The sequence below is a fragment of the Ambystoma mexicanum genome, chromosome 1q (assembly GCF_040938575.1).
Source record: "Ambystoma mexicanum isolate Mex_15411 chromosome 1q, UKY_AmexF1_1, whole genome shotgun sequence".
NCBI lineage: Eukaryota > Metazoa > Chordata > Amphibia > Caudata > Ambystomatidae > Ambystoma > Ambystoma mexicanum.
Window position 1 is genome coordinate 1,476,562,600 of NC_090922.1, and position 22,654 is coordinate 1,476,585,253.

At 44.4% G+C, this 22,654-nt stretch overlaps 1 protein-coding gene across 1 annotated transcript in view; it reads right to left on the reverse strand.

Moving 5' to 3' along the window:
* The window catches only part of LOC138549987 (integumentary mucin A.1-like), a 260,935-nt gene that overhangs the window by 231,082 nt on the left and 7,199 nt on the right, over positions 1 to 22,654 (reverse strand). The gene's annotated exons all lie outside the window — the stretch shown is intronic.

A 22,654-nucleotide genomic window follows, 5' to 3' on the forward strand; every position in this document is an offset into this window, starting at 1 on the left:
CCCGACAATTCTCCCTGGAAGTGAAAGTTAAAAAAGAGGACAATATTTGCAAAACCCTGATGCTTACATACATCTAAACGCTTCTCTCCAACAGCAAGGGTTGGGGGTAAACCCAACTCCATTAGTCAACATAGAACATGACACCATTCTAATAGAGGTGGATAACAGCGACTTAAAGAGTATTACTCTAGCGCAGGCACCATTATTGGAATGGCGGTTGATGACCGACATTTTTCCATCGATTTAGGAAATTAACTGTTAGGACCAATCCCCAAGGACTGTTTTGACAGTGACAGTGAGGACAATACAACACCAGACAGGATTTCTACCCGGCTTGGGGGGAACTTCCTGGTGTACACTTCTTGCCCTTATGGTAGGGAAGACGTGACTTGTGACTTCAGAAGGGATGAAGTGGTTTTCCAGGTTCATGAGGGCTGCCTTTCCCACCTGAGGCCTCCCGTCCAAATCAGCACTCTGACCAGGGACTTCTCCACCCAGCTGGAGGAGGCCGCTGAGATAGCCAAACCAGAAGTCTTTCCAGGCTTCAGGCAGATGGTGGAAGAGAGAGTCAACCTAGCTGATGCCTGTGTGACTCTGGAACAGAAGCAAAAGTTGAAACAAGTTTTCTTGGATTTCCAAGATCTCTTTGCGGCAGACTCATGACTGTGGCCGCACCGACATCCACACAACAACAATCCCCACGGACCCTGGCATGACTCCAGTGTTTGTGAAGCAATATCGCTTACCTCTCGCATCCATGGAGTCCCTTACTGAAATAATTAAGAACCTTGAGTCCAGGGGAATAATCCGTCCCGTCCACAGCACCTTCAATAATCCGGTGCTGGGAATATTAAAGCCAAACGGCCAGTGGAGACTCTGTGCCGACCTCAGGGAGCTCAACAAACGGGTCCATACTTCCCGATGGCCTCTGCCCTACATTGACCAAGGGCTGGCCCAGATCCAGGGGTCACAGGTATTCACTGCAATAGACCTGACCAATGGATACTGGACTGTGCCTGTCAGTAGGGAGGACCAATACAAGCTGGCTTTTACCTTTGGGGGCCAGCAGTACACATGGACCCGGACTCCCTTCGGAAACCTCAACTCCGGCAATGAATTCAACATTTTCCTACATAAGGCCATGCCCGACCTGGGTGCAAAGGGTAACCTGGCTTATGTAGATGATGTCCTCATCAAAAGTTAATCTGTGGAGGAACACATAGCAGAGATCCGTTATGTTCTGACCCAGTTGAGAGCCGCCGGAGCAAAACTTTCCTTTCAGAAAGCACAGTGGTGTAGAACCCGTGTTAATTTCTTGGGGCATGAGATTACTCCTCAGGGTCTCTGTCCCCAGGAAAAGAAAGTGGAAGCACTTCAGAAACTGAAAGACTCCATAACTCTGCGGGAACTAAGGAGCCTCCTTAGACTGACTAATTACAGCAGAAAGTTCATTGAGGGCTAAGCAGAGATCACCAGACCCCTGATTCATCTCCTGAAGGGGGGGGTCAAGTGGGAATGGGGTCCAGAACAAGCCGAGGCGGTAAAACAACTCAAAAGAAGCCTCTCACAAGCGCCTTGCCTAGCTTACCCTGTCAGAAACAAGGAGTTCTTCCTGGAGACGGGGTTCTCTAATACGTGCTTGACGGCAGTATTATACCAGAAGCATGACAAGGTCAATAAAGTAATCTCCTATGCGAGCAAAACTTTATCCTCTGTGGAGGAAAAATTCAACGATTGTGAGAAGGCACTCCTGGCAACGGTGTGGGCATTGAAGAATTACCGCCCGTTTATCCAGGGGGAACACATCATAGTGGAGACCCCACACCAGCCTCTGCAATATCTCCAAAGTGACAGAATCCGGGCCGGAAATGTGAGTAATTCCCTAATTACTTCCTGGATTCTGTCAATGCAAGGCTTTCCCGTGGAGGTCAGATATGGCCAAAACAAGAAGAGTCCCCTCGCGCAAGTTCTGGCTGACTTGCATGATTGTGCCAGAGAAAACTGTCTCGAGGACGAAAGTCTAAAAATCAAGGACAACACGGAGGCATACTTTAATTCCCCACACAAAGTCTTTGAAGAGGACAAGTGTGAGGGAATGCCCACTGTCTATGTGGATGGATGCTCTTACCATGTTGACAACAACGGGGAGAAAGAACTGGTGGCCGGCGTAGGGAATGCATGGGTGAATGAGTCCCCAGAACCCTCCGCTGGATACAAAATTGGTCCCCGAAGTAGTCAGGTGGCAGAATTGATGGCTGTGCATCAGGCCATCCTCACTGCTGTCCAGCATCAACTCCACGAACTGGTCATAATCACAGATTCGGATTATGTACGGAACGGGTTTGTGGAGCACCTGGTTAATTGGAAAACCAGAGGCCTGTTATGTGCTAACAACAAACCCTTGAAACATGGGAAGTTGATCCAAAACATTGATGATCTGGTCACCTCGAAGGGGATGACCATCTATTGGAAGAAGATCAAGGGTCATTCCAAAGTAGAGGGACCAGACAAAACTGGAAATGACTTAGCTGATCAGCTGGCCAAAAAGGGGATCTAATTGAGATTGAGTCCCTGTTGGGGGAAATCCAGGTCACTGCTATCACTAGGTCCCAGACAAATGCTCACAATGACCTTTCAATTGCACAATGGAGTAAGGAGACCCCTGATGCCGATTTGATTACAGCTCAGAAGGGGGATCCAATAATTGGTAAGTTTTACCAGCACATTGAGGACCCTGAGAACTTTCCCCTGACGGATAACGATTACATTGGGAAAGAGGACCTAAGAGTGCTGATGAAATGTCCAAAAATGTTCCGAATCCAAGACGGTTTGTTGGTAAGGAAATCGAAAGCTGGCCACGATCAGTGGGTGGTTCCTACCTCATTCCGAAGCCTGATGTTAAGTCACGCCCATGATGCGGCCACCGCCAGTCATAGGGGGTTTCACACAACACTGGAAATCTTGAGAGGTTGCATACTGGCCACACATGGGCCAGGACCTCAACCAATACTTGAAGGGTTGTCTTGTGTGTGCACAATTTCAGCCAACATCCCTCACACACCAGGCACCTCTCCAAAAGAGGGGGATGACACTGCCATGGTCAGATTTACAAATCGACTTCGTAGGCCCTGTGATTCGCTCGTCTAGAGGAAATAAGTACATGTTGACTGTGACATGCTTGTTTACCAAGTGGGTGGAATGTCTCCCAGCCCCAAATTGCAAGGCAGAAACAGCAGCTGCCCTGATGATTAACCACATCTTTTCCCGTTTTGGTCTACCTCAAAGGATTGAGTCAGACAGAGGTAGCCACTTCACCAGTGAAGTAATGACAAAGATGTGGGAGATACTGGGGGTCAAGAGAAAGCTACACATTGCTTACAGGCCAGCTTCTTCTGGAGCAGTGGAACGCTACAACCGGACAATTGTGAGCATCTTAAAAAAGTTTGTGGCAGATTCTGGGCCAAGTTGGGATATCCAATTACCTCTGGTCCTAATGGCCATCAGATCTACCCCTTCGTCTGCAACCAAAATGTCACCATTTGAGTTGATGACTGGACGCAAGATGGTGCTTCCTCAGCATTTGCTCTACAGAACCCAAGAGCAAACGTTGATAAATGCCTCCACAACTCATGAGTATGTGGAGAATTTAAGGAAACACCTTCAACATGCTTTTGCCTATGCTCAGCGGAATCTAGAAAGATCAGCTGATAGCATGAAGACCCACTATGACCTGAAAACTTCCAGGAAGGAATATCAGGGGGGGGACCGGGTCTATTTATACAATTTCCAAAGGAACCAGGCCAAACAGAGTAAATTTTTGCCTACATGGAAAGGACCCTTTGAGATTATAGACAGGATCTCCCCTGTGGCCTACAAGATCCGCATCCCCAAAGGTGGTTTGGCAGAGGGGGAAGACAAGTGGGTCCACATAAACCAGTTGAAGTGTTGCCATCCCAGGCACACTTTGCAGCAACTGGAGGAGTCCTCGGTAATCCCAGAGGGCGCCGCTCCAGAGTAATTCAATTCCAACCCCAAAAGATCCTACCTATAGCCTATCAAATTCTGTGTTTCTCAAGTTTATGTGTTCCTGTCTCTTAATTTAAAAAAAAAAATGTGCATGTTCATATCTGTTGAGTTCTAAAATATATATGCCACCCCACTATATCAATGGTGGGGGAGAAATGTCCATGAATAGGTATTGCAGCTCTTCCTTTGTCGTCCTAGGAGAAAGAAAACCTGGAGACTGGCCAGGGAGGACGATCCGGAGACCGGGAGCAGAGACGCAAGGGGCCCGGGGTACCGCCCAATCTTCCCATCAGGACCGGCGAGGAGAACCGATCGATCCGACCGGATGGAGAAAAAGATGCTGAACTGTGCCATCTACCGGAAGAAGATGAGGAAACATCCCAGATCTTGCGAGTTCCATCAGTGAAACAGAATGGCCATCACAAGAGGGGGGCTTGTGGGATGTTTTTACCCATGCATTCGAGCCCTACCACAAAAACTGTGCAGTACTGGCATTGAAAACATCATGATGGCCAGAGCTTCCCAAAAAATGCCCAGGGAAATGCATGAAGAATAGGCTGCCACCCATTTTTGCCGATGTTATGGGCACAGAAGGGCACTGCCTAAAACCACCATTGGAATACCTATGCAGCAGCCTGAAACCATTGGGAATGGCAATGCTGATTGCCAAAGGCAACCTAGAACTGTGGGGAATTCATTTTCTTAAATCCCAAAAATGGTTGCATTACCAGTACGCACCACTATCAGAAAGCCTGCGTTTTAAAACCACCAGACTTTTGTGTAAAACTGAATAAATGAACCCAAAGCAGGCCAAAGAAAGACTTACTGAGAGGTGGATACAATGCAAAGTTATATTCTGAAGTGACTTGAATGTTCATAACAAGACTGGCTGAGCTCTGCAGGTCTGCAGCAGCCTAACTGAAACTGGATTTAAAACAACCAAAAATCGAAAATGTTTAAATTAACTGAGTGACCTACTTTTGAGTGTCACATAGTTTGTCACTGTTGAAATGTCATCATTTTGAACTTAGAATCAGCATTCTAGCTGCATATGTAAAAATTGTCTTGACTTAAACTGGGGAACAAAAAGTGACTTATCTGAAACCTGGCTTAATGAAACTGAATTCTGCCCACCAGCTACCCCCGACAGGAGTTGAGACTTGCACAACAGCTGTGTTCCCAGGCCTAGCTGCATTTTGCTGTTCCCACCAAAAGGGATATGACACTTCTCTGATTGAATTACCTGGGCTCGGCAGGAAATTGAACAAAGCCCTGTCCTGACTCAGGCAAATGTTTTATTATGGGGGTCGTAAAAGTGGCTTCCTCCTGGAAGGAAAGGGGAGGAGCACTGCCTGTGAGAGCAAGCTGGCTTGGCAGAACTGGAAAAACCAGAAATTCAACCTTGTGCTGGGGGAACCACACCCCTTTTGGGGCCAGAACATAAATCTAAAAAGATGGATCATTCATAGAGCGGACTTGTGAACATTTTATAAGTGATATCATTATTCTTGTGATTTTTCTGTGCACATTTGAAGACGTGTTAGGACCCGGTGGTATGTTCAGGGGGGTTTTTAGCGGAAGAGAGGATATTACTCTAAATGTATGTATGTTAAAAATCTGACACTCCCCCACCTAATGCCCACATGCTTTGAGAACATTTGTGTAAATGCGGGGACGAATCCAATATTGGTAACCCGACCAAAAAGTGAAATATTTTGCCATTTTTGAACCCAAGCTCCTAGAAACGACAGAATTGGAACAGGGGCTACCATCAGTAAATACATGATGTGTGCATGCAATGCCAAACAACTGTCTATCTGGGAAGTGTGCATTTTGATCAAATATAGATTTGTGGGCAAACTGACCAGGGGAGGATCCTCTGACCCATAAAACCTACAGCATCACTCTGACTCACAGTTCCTTCCCCAATCATGGGAGAGGGGAGAATTGGGCCAATGACAAGTTGAAAGAGGGGCTGGCTAGTGATGCTGCACACACACCCACTTTCAAAAGACATAAAAAGAGCCACTGGAAGCTAGAGAGGACCTTCAATTCCATTTGCTGCAGAGCATGCTGCCGGACCGTACCACATCCAGAGATCCAGACTTCAAATCCATCAATCTCCAGAACCTGTAGCAGTACCTAGAAAGCAGAGCAGTATCCAGAATCCAGAGAGGCTAGACCAGCAGAGCAGAGCTGACCCAGACCGCTGTTAGCCGAACCAGAGAGCTGACCCAGATCACTGTGAAGTGCAGAGACCGGAACCGGAGTCCAGTCCAAAACCTGACCAGATCCGTGGCGAGGCCTATTTTTAAATATATTGTGAGTACCTAGCAGAACTGTGCAGAACCAATCTCTTAGTTAAAATAATATAATTCAATCTATTTTAATCTAACCAGAACTGCCTCCTAACTGTCACCTGTCATTTGCAAAGCTGTCACCTGTCATTTTCTAGCTGCAATCTGTAACCTGTCGCTTTGAACTTTTAAAATTTCAAATCCGAAAAAATACCTTTATTTAATCGTCCGTATCTCTGGAAATGTTTGGGCTAGGAACTGGTTTTAACTTTCCTCTGAAATCTTAGCTTTTCAGCGAACCTAGAACCGACTTGCTACTCCTTATACTTTTGCCGTAATCACGATTCTCGCACTCGCGAATTTTACCGCAATTTGGTTAAAAATCCAGCCACGTGTGAAAACAGCAGCTTCATTGCTTTCCTTTGCCAAAAATTCGTTTAACCTGCTAGTTACTCCTAGATCCTTGCTAAAGTGAGCCTGAACTCATCCCAAGTATATTTCACTCACCCTGAACCTCCTGAAGGGAATTAAAAGCATTTTCAGCATATTTCTCACTGCATTGTCACCATATTCAAAGCATTTTTGCCTGTGTTTCAAAACTCCTATCTGTTGTATAAGCTGCTGGGGGGGAATTGAACTGAATTACATTTGATTGCATTTCTGAGGACTGTGTGCTTTCCTTCCATTTCATTGCATTGCATAAAGGGGGGGGGTGAATTGTCCAAGAAAGTGATTACATTGTCTTTTGCTGAAACCCTATCAAGTTATTTTCTGTACTGCATTTCATTTCATTCCACATTGCATCCATTTGAAACCATCAAAGTATTGTTGCTATCGTATCCATCCTATAACCACTCATCATTGATTATAAAGAAGTGTGCTAGTGCCAGACTATCCATTATTGATTACTGCTCAGATTAAGTGTGATATTCAATTATTAATTTATTATAAGTGTGATAGATATATATATTGTTTAAATTCTCAAATAAACCTTTTAACTTGCAAAACAGAACTACTTCTTGGCTCAGTGGGGTCAGGGGGATTCCAAGAGAGAGGTGTTATATAGGGGTAGTCATCCAGAACTCATGAACTGGACATAAAGATATATCAATAAGGGTTTCCATTCAGTATCCCAGACTAGGCATTGACTTAGCTGTAGTGCTGGATTGAATCCTCTTACAGTATGCACACCGGCGAGTTCAAACATTGCCCCACCACGGGTACTCTAAGACAGAGGGTTCTCTACAGGGTTGAGAAACCGCTCATGTTTATTACGTTATGTGCAAATACACCACTTGGTGTCCAATAATGGTATCAGGCACGCAAAATTAAAGAGATCACTGGCAGCCTGCTCCCCATGCGTCCGCTGACCCTCCTACTTGGGGATATCCCCAAAGATGGCATGCTTCCAATGTCAGGTTTCAAGGTGGATTGGATTTCCCATTTATTGATGGCAGCAAGGATCAACCGGGCTTGCTTCTGGACGACAGCAGAGGGGCTGTGCATCTCTTACTGGAGGGATAAGGGGTGGGAGATTATAGTGATGGAAAAAATGCCAGCGCTTACTTCAAGTGGAATGTTAAAATTCTCCCAGACTGGGGCCCCCTTCCTGGAGTAAGTCTGTTCTTTTGGCTGCAATTATTGAAATACCTATCCTTGACGTAGTTAGGGCTCTGGGAATCATTGAACGGGTGCGGGATACCGCGGATGCTAAGCTTGGGCGAGCAGGCCCGCCAGAATAGGAAATTGAGGCCTGGAGAGAATGTATGATACATAAAATAGGGTTATTATCCTTAGTCGTGTGCTTATTATTTATTTTTATTTTTTTTATCTGCTGGTTTTTATTTGCTGGGGGAATGCTCGTTTGTCATGTTCAGAAAATAAAAAAGACGATGCTCAACTGTGATTCTGGATTGTTTCATGCTATACTTTGTACTGTTTTCATCAAGATTTCAATAAAATATAAGTTGGAAAAAAAGGAGGCACAGAAAAATATAGGAGTCAATGTTATCAAGCATTTCAACCTAGGATGTCCTTTACCAATCCCTGTAGCTTTGCATGTATATACATCTTCAAGCACGAAATCTTTCATTTAACAAGTTTCTTGTAAAAAAGAAATACACCAGTCGCACGTAGCACATTTAGACCTTCAAGATGATAAGGGAAGGATTTGTGGCCGCGTGTATTCCAAGACATGAATTGCAATGGATGATATATATATATATATATATATATATATATATATATGAGCGAGGGAACCAAGTGCCGGAGCCCAGTAATTGAGTTTCGATGATTTGCACTGTCTTTGGGCTCAATGAATGATGTTGGGTTTATCAGGTTGGGAAGAGATGTAGAATCCCTACACGATGTCACCCATCACCGGTAAACCTCCCATTTCTATTGTGATTGGAGATTTATGTGCAGGTAGATTTCTGTGCCATAAAAGGCTCCTGTATTTAATAGCCTATTTTTCAACTAGATGGGAAAAGATGCATCCGGTCCGCAATGACAGGAGATATGAAAGTGACAATTGCCCAATAAGTATGGCTATCCAAAGCAGGCAGTTCAACGCATTCAATATCACTGGGTGTTAGAATATTACATTCTGGGATTTGATGCAGTAAATGTAGTATGCAGGATAGATTTAAAAAGGAATTTCATTAGTGTGGGAGGTTTCCCAAACATGTCAACGTTTACCAAGCAATCCCCTATAATATTGCGTTGTATTGATGCCACTGATGTGTTCAGGGTTAAAACTTATCTTTTGAAATGAACAATGTGCGTTCTGTAAACAGGTTATCCGTATGTGTAGATTACGAGCTCTTTATTTGGGGTGAAAGAATCCCCACTTTGAACACCCACACTAGTATTGTTAGATGGAGGGAGACGGACAGGCTCTTCAGTTAATTGATCTTTTCCGGGAATTGGAGCCATTTATCCAACGTGCCCAAGGCTCTAATGATTGAACTTTCGAGTTTACAGAGTTTTAGTGACACAAACCGAAGCCTAATTGAGTTTCAACACAAGTAATGGCAGAATTTCCCCTTCTCAGCCAAGGCACAGGCATTTTTCCTGGTTCTCACGGCAGGGATGGAAATTAAGATTGGATAAGTAGGAGCTAAAAGCAGCTCCTGGGTATCTAACATTAACCAGTGACCAGGAGCTAGTACATACTCTTCCACAAATCTAACTTCCAGATAAGTTGCAAAACTATCATTTTGTACATCATGTATGACCCCTTTTGCTTTAAGTGTTGTATAGATGTGTCCTAATGTTTATTTATATATTGTCCGAATTCAGATTTCAATTTGCAAAGGCGTTTGTCGCCAACGCGTTCTCAGGTGAGTTTTGAGGAGCAATTGAAGTCCAACGCAATGGATTGCCAAGCTCCAAGGGAAACCCATACGAATAACAATCTGATAGACTCTCACTTTGACTGCCCAACCTCTGCTCACACTCAGCTCCAAGGCATCAATGAGAGACAAAATAAAATCACACCCAAGACATGGTTTCCGAATACACAGAGATTTGTCACAAAGTCAACGAGCAAACCAGGATATGACTAACTGTGTAATGTTAAACACAGCTGAAGCAACTACAAAACGATTACAGAACTATACAGGGGGATGTAATGTACACGTAATGATACAACTGGTTGGAATGTTAAAAAAAAAAAGAATTCATTGGCAAAATCCTACAAACAAAACGCATGCCATAACTCAGTGGCATTCACCAAAATGTCTCAACAAAAGCCAATGAAGATGAAATGCCCCAACATCTGGAGATAAGCTTGAACCACCTGCCGAACGGGACATTGACATGCATCCCAAAACATAGGTGTGCAACTTTCAGATGTTTCAGACTACAGTTACCATGATCGGCCACCACCGATAATGCAAGCTAGGACTGATGGGAGTTGTAGTGAAAAACATCTGGAGAGTCCAAGGTTGCAGACCCCCGTCTGAAAGGAAACAGGTGTACAACCACAACTTCTAAATATGAAGTGTGACCCTGTGGTTTTACCCATTAGTATGTCCAGGTCTTAATTTGCACCTGCAACTAGCCATTGGCCAACGACAATTGAACATTGGCGAATAAGAAATGGTGGGCTGTGTGCATATTGAGAACAGAGGGTGCAAGTGACTTTTTATACCTGGCTAGTCGCATGACATTTTTACCCCTTATATTTCCACACTGAGAAATCGGCTGGCATTTGCAAATGAAGCACGCTGAAGACAGATCAATAGCCTAACAACAAGAGTTACACAACTGCAATTTTACTCACATCCACTATCACAGAACTAAGTCAACATCAAAACAGGGTGCATCCTTTTTATCCACTTGTAACGCCTCCGATTGTAACTATATGGGAGGGGTGTAGAACGCACAGTAGATGAGAGGGCCTAAAGCAGAGCTCCAGAGCAGGAGCCATGAATATTCCCCATTCTCAATTTCAAAGTACTTTAAGGAGATACAAAAAAAGAATCATGAATCGATGACAAAATGGAATACCATTAGAAAGCCAATCATACTTCTAACTTTCAGATATACCTCTGCCTGGCCCAAACTGTGCAAGAGCTGCTTGATATTTTGAAAAGAAACATACGCGTTTGGTTATCTCTTATGTCGAGGTCATAGGATTCAAGAAGCTTGGCATTCCTCATTCACATATGCCCAGCATGCCAGACACAAACTCATAGATCAACCCCGAAGATGATACACAAATAGGTCAGTGCTGAACAACCTCCACCCCCCCAAAACACAGACCCTCAGTAGCTTTGAATCATATCTTCACCATGCATAAAGGAAGGAACCTACAGTAAAGGAGTCCCAAAACACTGATATGGCAGTGCACATGCTTGCCATAAAGGCAGCCAATATCGATTGGGAGCATTGTAAAGATGTATAACATAGCTCCCAATCCACTGCTATGACTACTTTCTTTAACTCCTATAGGAGTAGCTTACCTCGTACCTCTAGCATTAAAATACAGCAACAACCTATGACAATTTTCAGTCTAGCTGGGCACGCATCATTTCCCTTGCACTAGCTCAGTCTTAACCTCCCCTCAGCACCTGCCAACATGCCAGACCTGTTGGGTTGCCTATAGGAGCCTAGCCAGCCCACCTAATTCATAATCTTGCCCAAATATACACACACACTTTAAGCCTCTGAGACGATGACTAATCAGAAAAATAGACACCACAAACATGACACATATTGCAATGCAGCACAAAAGTTGTAAACACAGCAATGAACCAAGCAGCATGGAAGCAACACAAGATTTTAAACCTGTGGGATGTTTTTACCCATGCATACAAGCCCTACCATAAGACTGTGCAGTACTGGCATGGAAAACATGATGGCCAGAACTCCCCAGAGAGTGCACAGGGAAAACATGAAGAAGAGGCTGCCACCCAGTTTTGCCTATGTTGTGAGCAAAGGAGGGCACTGCCTAAAACCACCATTGGGCTACACACACAGTAACCTGAAACCATTGGGAATGGCAATGCTGATTGCCAAAAAGCAACTCAGAACTGTGGGGAACTCATTTTCTTAATCCCAAAAATGGTTGCATTACCAGTACTCCCCACTATCAGAAAGCCAGCGTTTTAAAACCACCAGACGTTTGTGTAAAACTGCACAAATGAAACAAAACCAGACCAAGGAAAGACTTGCTAAGAGGTGGAAGAATGTAAAACCATATTCTGAAATGGCTTGAAGGAAGTCATTATTTAATGTATAGGTACAAATTGTCAGTTTGATTTGAATGTAGAAAACTGGGAACAAAAAGTGACATTTAGCTGAAACCTGGCTTAGTGAAACTGGATTCTGCCTGATAACTACCCCCGACAGGAGAAACCTGTTCAGCCACTCTTCCCAGGCCTAGCTGCATCCTGCTGCCCCTTGCCAAAAGGAGTTGTCACCTCTCTGATTAGATTAGGGGTGGAGCACCTGGGAACTGGAAGGAACAGAACAATGCAACTCCCTTGACTCAGGCAAATGTTATATTGGGGGCGTCGTAAAGTGGCTTTCTCTTAGGGGAAACTGGGAGGGGCAGTGCCTCTACTAGCAGCTGAGCTTGGGGGAAGTGGATAAACCAGTTATTCCACCCTGTGATGTGGGAAGCCACACCCCTTTTTGACCAGGGCACAATTTTAAAAAGAGATAACTCATAGTGCGAACTTGTCAGAATTATATAAGTAATATCATTATTTTTGTGATTTTTCTGTGAACATTTTGAGAGGCGTTATGACCCTGTGGTGTATTCTGGGGGGTTGCTAGCGGAAAATAGGGTCTCACTCCAAATGTCTGCATGTAAAAAATCTGACACTTCATCAATTAATGTCCATACTCCTTGCGCACATGTGTGTAATTTTGGGTAAATGTCCGATATTGCAAAACCAGTTAAAAAGCGCAAAATGTCATTTTTGAATGCAAGCCCACAGGAAGATCAGAGGCGGACAAGCATGGACCATAAGGAATATATAATGTGTACATGTAATTTCAACAAATTGTATATCTGGGAAAGATGTATTTGAATCAAATATAGATTTGTGGGCAAACTGACCAGGGGAGGGTCCTCTGACCCATAAACAGACCTCATCATGATGACAATCCATTTCCTTCCCCCAATCATGGGAGAGGGGAGAATTGGGCCAATGACAAGTAGAGAGGGGCAGGCTTAGCTAGGCCCAGGCACACGCCCATTTTCAAAACACATAAAAAGAGACTGCTGGGACAGGTAGAGACATTCAATTCCATTTGCTGCGGAGCATGCTGACCGACGACTTCACATCCAGAGATCCAACACTTAGACTTCCAAGCTAAACAGAGACTACAGAACTTTGAACCAAGAAGGCCCACTGCAAGCAAAAGTATTTGCCAGCAGGCCTCAAAATCATTTGCAAACTATCCCACAGCCGGGCGAGCTGTCTGAATTCTTTTGCCAAGAACTCTTGCCAGTACCCAGAAAGCAGTGTTACATCCAGAATCCACTTGATCCGGACCGGAAAGCAGAGCAGTATCCAGAACCAGAGGCCGCTGAATCCAGAGAGGCTAGACCAGCAGAGCAGATCTGACCCAGATCGCTGTGAGCAGAACCGGTGCCTGATTGACCCGCCGAGCAGACAGAACCGCAGCCGGACGTGTTGACCAGATCCGTGATGAGGCCTAGTTCAAATTTATATTGTGAGTACCTAGCAGAACTGTGCAGAACCAATCTCTTAGGTTAAAATAGTTTGGATTAGATTATTTTAACTAAGTAGAACAGCCTCCTAGAAATCGTGTCATCTGTCATTTGTAAAGCTGCACAGCTGTCACCTGTCATTTGGAGTTTTACTTTAAATCCGAAAAAAAACTACCTTTATTTAATTGGCCGTATCTCTGGCACCGTTTGGGCTTAGAATCTAAGCTTTCCAACAAGCCTAGAACCGACTTGCTACTCCTTATATTTTTGCCGCAATCACGATTCACGCACTCGCGAATTTACTGCGATTTGCGATTTTGGCTCAATTTCTCCACAGCAGCTCCATTCTTTCCTTTGTTAAAATCCATTTGCAACTTGGTAATAACTCAGAGCATTGCGAAAGTGAGCCTGAACTAATACCAACACACATCTCCCACTCACCCTGAATCTCTAGAGGGAATTAAAATCATTGGCACATTTTCCCATCCATTGCCATCACATTTAAAAAGCATTTTGGGCCTGTGTTTCAAACTCCTACCTGTTTCCTCTAAGCTTGCTGGGGGGGAACTGAATTTCGTATTGTATTTGATTGCACTCCTGAGAACTGTGTGCTCCTCTTTCCATCTCCTTCCATTTCTTACATTGCATAGGGGAGGGGGGTGAATTGCCAGAGAAAAAGTGATTATCTTATCTTTTGCTAAAATCATATTAAGTATTTCTGTACTGCATTTTATTCCTCACTGCTTTTCCCTTGAAATCATAAAAGTATTTTTGCTACTTTATCCATCCTATACTAACTCCTCTTTGATTGTAAAGAAGTGTGCTAGTGCCAGATTACCCATTGTTGATCAACATCATATGTCTAAGTGTATTATCAGATATTAACTTATTATAAAGTGTGATATATATATATATATATATATATTTTGTTTAAATTCTCAAATAAACCTTTTAATTTGCAAAACAAACCTACTTCTTGGCTCAGTGGGGTCAGGGGGGATTCTAAGAGGGGAGTGTTATACAAGGGTGGTCATCCAGAGTACTGAACTAGACATAAAAATACATTAATAAGGGTTTTCCTCAGCATTGCAGACTAGGCATTGACTTGGCTGTAGTGTTGATTGAATATCGCTTACAAACCACATGAAAACTCTCCCCCAACTGAAAAACTTCCACTTGCTATTAAAAAATGACTGCCACTATAACAGAGCGTTCATTATAATGCACTCGTTTTGCATCACAGAGTAATACATAGACATCAGGGACACTACAATATGCATCCTCAAGAACTCTGGCAGAGCGTTAAAGCATTTTTTTTAGCCATACCTAAGAAACAGGTCAGGGGAAGATCAATGAAGAGGAAAAATATAGGGAAATAGAAAAATAAAAAAATAACCAAAGAGGAGCGGATCCCTGAAGATAAAAAAAAAATGTAACTAAACTCCCTGCACTTTTTCCAAAATAAATAAATCCTCTAGGGAGAATATGCTAAATGTCATTAAAAAAGGCAGTTCAGTATTTTGAAATAACACTACACACGAGGGACTGCAAAAGAGGCTTTAAGGGGGGCGTCTCCCCCCTCAAAACCTTCCGTCTCTAGAGCAGGCTGCAGGGGACTGAAATGTGCAGCTCATCGATATGGAGCGAGAGGCAGGGGTGTGGGAAAGAAAGCAGTAGTTATGTGCTTGACTGAAGCTGATAATCGGGATGGATTACTCTACAGATACTGAGCTCCGAAAAGCAACATTGTATGGTTGTCTCAATACCCTGACTGAATGACATAAATGTCCTTTATGATGATGTGGCGAGTACTTAAAATGCAAAACTAGCACACAATACAAACAAATAAGAGCAAAATAAACACAGTTCTGTGAAGCCTATGTTTGGCCTCTTTCTATTACCCTGAGAGCAAAGGCAATCATTTGCTATTAAGAGTAGAGAAATCTATACATAGAAAAAGAAAAGGAAGCAAATGGAAATTCCACAAAAAACAAAATATATGAACTGTATTCTGCGCTAAGTATTTCAAAGAAACACATTCAAGGAAAGGTTGTGATGTCAGCAGACAAGCTACAAAAAAGTGCATTTGTTCACAGTAAATGACAAGTCCTATATTGAATCTTTCCATATACAAAGAAGTATACAGCAATATGTATTAATAAATGGAAAACAGTCGATCTAGGATGAAAAAGCACAGCATTTTAAAGAAAAGTGCAAATCATTGGCATCTGGCATTTGTGAAAAACAGCTAGTATAAATCACTTAAGAGGCCCATTTCAACATTTGGGCTGAGCAGCCTCATTTCATGTAGTGTCATGTCCAACAGGCTTTTCAGGGGGTCATAAATGGCCCAGCTTTGCGCCTCAAAGGACTGACACCACATGGCTATCTGCCAGGCCAGGGAGCACAATTTAAAATTGTGTTAAACCCATTACATGGACAGGAAAATAGGTATCTTTAAATCTTACATATGGCATCATATTCTCCTGAATATCTTTTGATAGGAGTGTTTTAGCAACTTATCTTTTTTTAAATATGCAAATTATACGAATGTAGATGGGTTTACACAGAAAGGTTGCATGTTGGTGAATCTTATATCCCAGCGTCTGTACCAGCTAGGCTGAAATTGCGAGCTGGCAATAGGAATAGAATATTTGTGTGAAATTATCAGAGACTAAAAAGCAAAAATCTGTCACACGCACATCACATGTTGTGGTAAGGTGAGACGAACTAGCATCATTTTATTTGCCTGAGTGAGAGCAATCTGGCAGGCAAACTAATTAGTAATTTAATCAAATGTGTGAAACATAATGTATTAGCAAATCACAATTGTTTAATGTAAAATCTCCAAGATGACACCACATCATTGGGGAGGGAAACTGGGTTTGAATGTTAATCTCATTGGACTGCCCTCTTCATTAATATGACCAATTAGTACAAAGGGGATGATTTATTGTGATGTCACTTTTGGAACATTGCAGTATAATGCCAAGGAGAAATAGAAGTCTGAGGGAAGGTGTAATCTAAAAAGAATAGATTTACTGAGGGGGGTACATCGATTGACTGTACATCCTGGGCAATAAGCAAATATTTCAAGTGTTAGCGCTTCTACACACCTAAATGTGGTGTACATTGTGAAATCCACAACTCACTTTTCTGTGCAATGGCCAAGTACAGACTTGGAGTAACTCAAGATCTCACTTTCTGAAAAGCTGGCACCCGTTTACCGTACATTAAATGCCTATTAGCACTCCCACCCCGCCTTCCCATCAAATCAAATGTTGCGTCCTTCCCACCACTTATCTGATTACCTCGGCCGCAGCTGTGCTGCTACTGCTCCGTGGCCACCATGGAAATGGAAGAGGGGCTCTGTATGGAGCCCCACCTTCCTGATCCATGTCGGCCATCTAAATGAAGTATTTTGATTCAATGAATGGTACACCGTGAAGCGTTCCATTCAGTGAAACAAAATACTTTGCTCTTAGTACCCCGGGTTTCCAGATTACAAACCCGGATGCTAATAGCAATAATACCCGATTCGATGGCTGGATTGGGTGACAACAGCAGCCAGGCCCATCGGTAAGGCCCTTGCACCATTTCCAACACGATTCGTCTCGCCGGACATCACGGAAGGAAGGAGGATCAGGGATACAACACACGCTAGTGCACAATGCTGGGAGAAATAGGCCTAAATCAAGCCAAAGAAATCAAACTAAACGGGTCAGAGACCTAGAAATTGCCTCAACTGCGAGATGAGGATTGAAATAAGGCTCTGTTGCAGGCCATGAGGTACATGTTAAATAGATCGGTTACACACGACAATGTCAAGCAGCCAATCTCTAAATTGAGTTTCCTAAAATGCTGTTTGAAACTCTGACAAATCCATTGACGGGGAAAAAGGAGGCATTTATTTTTAATAAATGCAAAGTAGAGTGATTTAAACAGGCACCAATGGTAAACATGCGCTTAGGGTAAGCCAAATGTACATATGGCGATGTGTGTGTTTTTTAAAAAGACTACATTGTGGAGTACAGTTCTGCAGTAAGGGCTGCCAATTACTGCTCCTTGGATTTTGTATTTCTACAGTTTGAATCACCGGTAAACTGTTCCTCCCACCTGTATGGAAGAAAGCTACTTAAACTGCCTCTTGCACGCATTGTCGAGTGCAGTTCTGTTCAGTGCCCAGATTTTTAAAATCACAATCCATAATTATGCATCAAATGCGTAGTAGAAAAAGACTGCTAAAAACTGGAGTAATGGAGAATAGTCAGAATTTCCAAAAAGGGTACGCAGTAAACTTCATACAAACGTTAGTTCCCAGGGTATAATAGCAGCGGTTGAAGAGAACAGATCGCAAATACAACAAAGAGGCGAACAAAGTAAAATCCATTCTTTTCTACAGCCAACAACTCCAGCACCTGTTCCCGATACCTCAGTGGAATTAATACCTGCAAAAAGTGAAGCGCTAACCCAGAGGGAGTCATCGATGATTGAACCAATTGATAACAACTCTTTGCTTAATTTATGTTTAAGCTTACAACATGATTCTATTGGGGAGTATCTTCAACCGATGAATCATTATAATTTTGATCCAGCAGATAATCGGATGTACTCCACGTAACTCCTAAAATGTATCAAAATGACCAGGTTTGGTTCGTAGATCAGTAAGTCTATATGCATCTTCACCAGCATATGAGTCCCCGGCCTCATTTAGTTAATCAAATTCGTCAATAACGGATGATCAGACAGGAGAATTTATGATTATACTGAGAGCACTGCTTGTACTTTGTAACAATCTTCATAAAGAACAGCAAATTATAAAGGTTGGTTTAGTAAAATTGATTGATGTGGCGCTAGCCAATCATCACAGTGAAGACACACATCCGCATGCAGGCAACGGCTGTGGATGATAATGATACTTCATTATTGAATGGTGAGAGAGACAAGGGCATCAGAGCCGTGAAGGTCATGTGGCGAGCGAGAATATTGAGATTACATACATTAATTCTCAAATGCAGTCTATAGCAATAGACAATAATGTGTGCAATGAGCAGACAAATCGTTTTCAAGTGCTATCAACTGTGCCGGCTCAGTCCCTATTGAGAGACTCGGATGTTTTCATCTTTCAGGAAACCATGCTCACTTGTGAATATAACTTGGACGGATATTATACCATACACAGATAGGCACGAGTAAATTCGTGTGTATAATTACTACCCCAATTGATCAATGTGGTCGAATTCTGATAATTAATATCCTCCTGGAAATAGGGAAAAGATTAAAATGATAGCGCATGTTGAATTAATAGTTAATGAATGGCCCTTACATTATAACCAGTGACCTTCATTTTCATCGTTATCCCTCCAGGCCGGTCGATTTGAGCAAGGATAGCTGCATTCATTCAAATAAAAACTGCCATGATGTTGTATCATTAGATTTTGAATTGGGTGATGACAGCGTATCCATGTTGAGCCAATGGGAAATATGTATTATTAATTTTAATCTTTTACAACTGTATTTAGATTTAAAAAGGCATATGGCCTTTTACTTGGACAAATAATATATACAATTCATTGATTGATTACGTTTTTATACAAGAATATTTTTTAGGAATATCGAAAGTTTTAATCTTATTATGAATACTCCTAGTGACCATAGCTATTAGAATGGGAATCCAAAAAACGATGAATAAGGAAATGGTTCAACAACAAGGTCACTATACTGTGAATACAGCTGCCAATAGAATAGTTTGGACTGAAAGAAATGTACAAAAGTTGCATGTAGCGGCTATGAGAAAGCATCAGTTAACTTCACTTAGCAGAGCACAATCATTTTTTTCCACTGCATTCCAAAGTCAGATGGCGTTTTCAGATCAAAGTTGTTTAAGGGCCTCCAGCAAACAATATTTCTACCAGCTACAGATAGAAGTTCAAGTGCCTGAGGTGCAGAATTCACATCCCGCCCTGGAATTTAACTAAAGGTGTGCTCCAGACAGGATTGCTAGCACGCCATCGCGTAGGGAGCAAGATATTCCAGTCAATCCATGGACGGGCCACAGCCATTTTTGCAGCAATAATTCTATGACAAATTTTTATAAAATTGCCTTGAGTCCCCAGTCGGTACATTACTTGCAACTTAAGTGTAGCTGTTTCTTATGCCAGGAAGCTGGCACTGCAGTGTATCTGGGCTATGTGCATGGATCAGAGCGAGTACTCCGCTCACCGCTCCCTACAGGGGCCGGATGCAGCGGTTAGGAACTCAGATCCTCTGCATGGCACTAGATTCCCCTAGAAGTGAACAGCTCCGGTTGGGTGATACTGATGCAAGGGTGGTTGCTAAGCAATATGGTGGCCAGGGCAAACAGCTAAAATGCCCTTCCCCTTCGCACGGTCCCCTCCATCGCCACAAACGTGCCCCTACGCGCACTCTCTCCCAACACCATATTCCACATGAACGTGCCCCTCTTGTCTCAGGCACAAACATGACAGCAGACGCAGCTTCAGATCCACTGAAGCGCCTGGAGAGAACGCAAATGGCTGCAGTGTGTGGCAAGTATAATTCCCAGTAACTAAACTCCAAAGGTCTGCCGCTGGATTCAGCTTCCGAGCCACCAACTTTAGTCTGGGCTAGGGCAACATATACCCCTTCAGGGAGGGATCTGCCCCATGAAGACCCAACTCCACAGCAGGGAGACTACAAGAAGACACCCCATCAAGCACCTTGGTCTCTCTCATCTGGTGTCACGTTAGGATCTAGCAATCCATGAGTGCGTTACCTACCAACTGTAGATGTGCCCACTTCCTATAAAACCGTGCTTGCAGGATCACCTGGCACAGGCGCATACATACACGCGTTGCTGACCCCCTGCTCTTCTGCTGAAAGCACTGCAGAGTTAGCGGGGGCCGGGCAGTCTTCGCTGATATAGGGGCTCACTCCGTGCCCCTGGGGACAGGATCGTTTTCGCAGAGCAGTTATTGTTTTGTCCGGTCCTCCCGTGCGCAAGGTGGGATATCCTGAACATTTATTTCCGTATTGTTCTCACTGGGTGATGAGGAAGGGGTTTGGAATTGTACTATTCATTTCTCTGTTTTGTTAATGCAGAAGCTTATTTGAGTGTATGACTATTTTAAGGATTACGTTGATGTCTGGTTTCTGGGGAATTCATAATTATTTTACATTTTGTGTATTTTAACCATGTAACAAGAAGACAGCAGTGACCCCACCTCCCACTCCCCCCCTGTACATGTAGGGCAAGGAGCACGAGGGTTGCGCCACTGCACTGCGAGCAGAGACATGTTGGAGAGCACAGACGGCCAGGTGCAGGCGCACAACAGCTGAGCCCAAGAAGGCCGGGCTGAAGGCACGGCGGCAGCCTGTGAGAGGCCCGTCGGGGACCCTGCTGCAGATAAAAGGCATTAGGCACAGAGGCCGCTTTAAAACGGACAGGTGGATGCCTCCTACCCAACCCATCCCTTATGCGCAGCTTATGTGTCAAGGTCAGGCTTCAGGGAGTTCAGGAAACCAACCTCACTAGCCCAATCTTCATGGGAGCAGAGCCCCCCCGGAACCTACGGAGGCAGCAGCGCCACAGACCATCCTAATACAACACAACTACTCGTGATCTTCGACCCCCCACCCCGGACTTCCGGGACAGCAGGGCTACAACATCCTAATACAACACAACTACTCCTGATCTGTGCCCCCCAAACCCCGGGACTTCAGAGACAGCAGGGCTACAATATCATAATACCACACAACTGCTCCTGATCTTCGACCCCCCCCCCCCCCGGACTTCAGAGACAGCAGGGCTACAACATCCTAATACAACACAGCTACTCCTGATCTTTGTCCTCTTGCCCCCCCCCCCCGGACTTCAGAGGGGCTATCGCCCATTTTCTTACATGCTCACGCCATAAACAGCAGAGCTGTCTCTTCTGATATTACTATCACTCAAGCAGAGCTGTCGCGCTTCCGATCTTATAGATGCATACTTTGAGCAGCAGGCCTATCCCTCCAGAGCTAGGACAGCTGGGCTATCCCATATCCAGTAGATCTGACTGACCGGCGCCACTATAAACCTGATATTCCATGCAGATCTCACAGCCGGGTACTGTGAAAAGTGTAGCTTTTCTCCCAGGTGTAACTTCCCACCACAGGCAGCAGCGTTCTGCACCTCACGGCTATTCACTTTAGCGCTGTGGGCGCCAGCTCTCCCCATCCCACCACGAGCACACCTCGCATGAATCCCCGGTAAAAAAAAATAACAAGCAGTCACAAGGGTCCCTGCGCCTTAGCGCCTCCAATTACATCAGCATACGCATGCTACGAAAGCCGGGGAGGGGTCTTTCTAGAGCGCCCGTGCCCTCTTCACCCACCAGTAACTCGCAACCTCAATGAGCTCCTATTCAAGGTCTCCAAACTCTGACACTACGAAGGAAAACAAACAAGTGGCGGGCCAGGCTAAAGTGGGCAACTGGGCCCCAGAGACCAGAAATAGGCCTTCAGCAAAAGCCGCATTGTGGAGGCGTGAAGAAAGGGGGCATTGAGGGCAGCGGTCCTGAACAGCATTCGTGTGTTTCTCCTGGCGGCAGCCGAGAGAGGCCGAGCTGCACAAGCTGGGGATACGGCCCTACACCGCGGGGACCAGGGCACACTGCTCCAGGGAGCTGGGAAAGAGCCCGGAGCACACAGAGGCCTACACACGCTGCTCCATGGAGCAAGGAAAGGGTCCACAGCACACACAGGCCTCTACGAGCAAAGGACTACCGCTCACTGAGGCCTACACACACTGCTCCATGGAGCAAGGAAAGGGTCCACAGCACACACAGGCCTCTACGAGCAAAGGACTACCGCTCACTGAGGCCTCCACACACACTGCTCCAGGGAGCAAGGAAAGGGTCCACAGCACACAGGCCTCTACGAGCAAAGGACTACCGTTCACTGAGGCCTACACACGCTGCTTTAGTGAGCAAGGAGAGGGTCCACAGCACACACAGGCCTCTACGAGCAAAGGACTACCGCTCACTGAGGCCTACACACACACTGCTCCAGGGAGCAAGGAAAGGGTCCACAGCACACAGGCCTCTACGAGCAAAGGACTACCGTTCACTGAGGCCTACACACACACTGCTCCAGGGTGCAA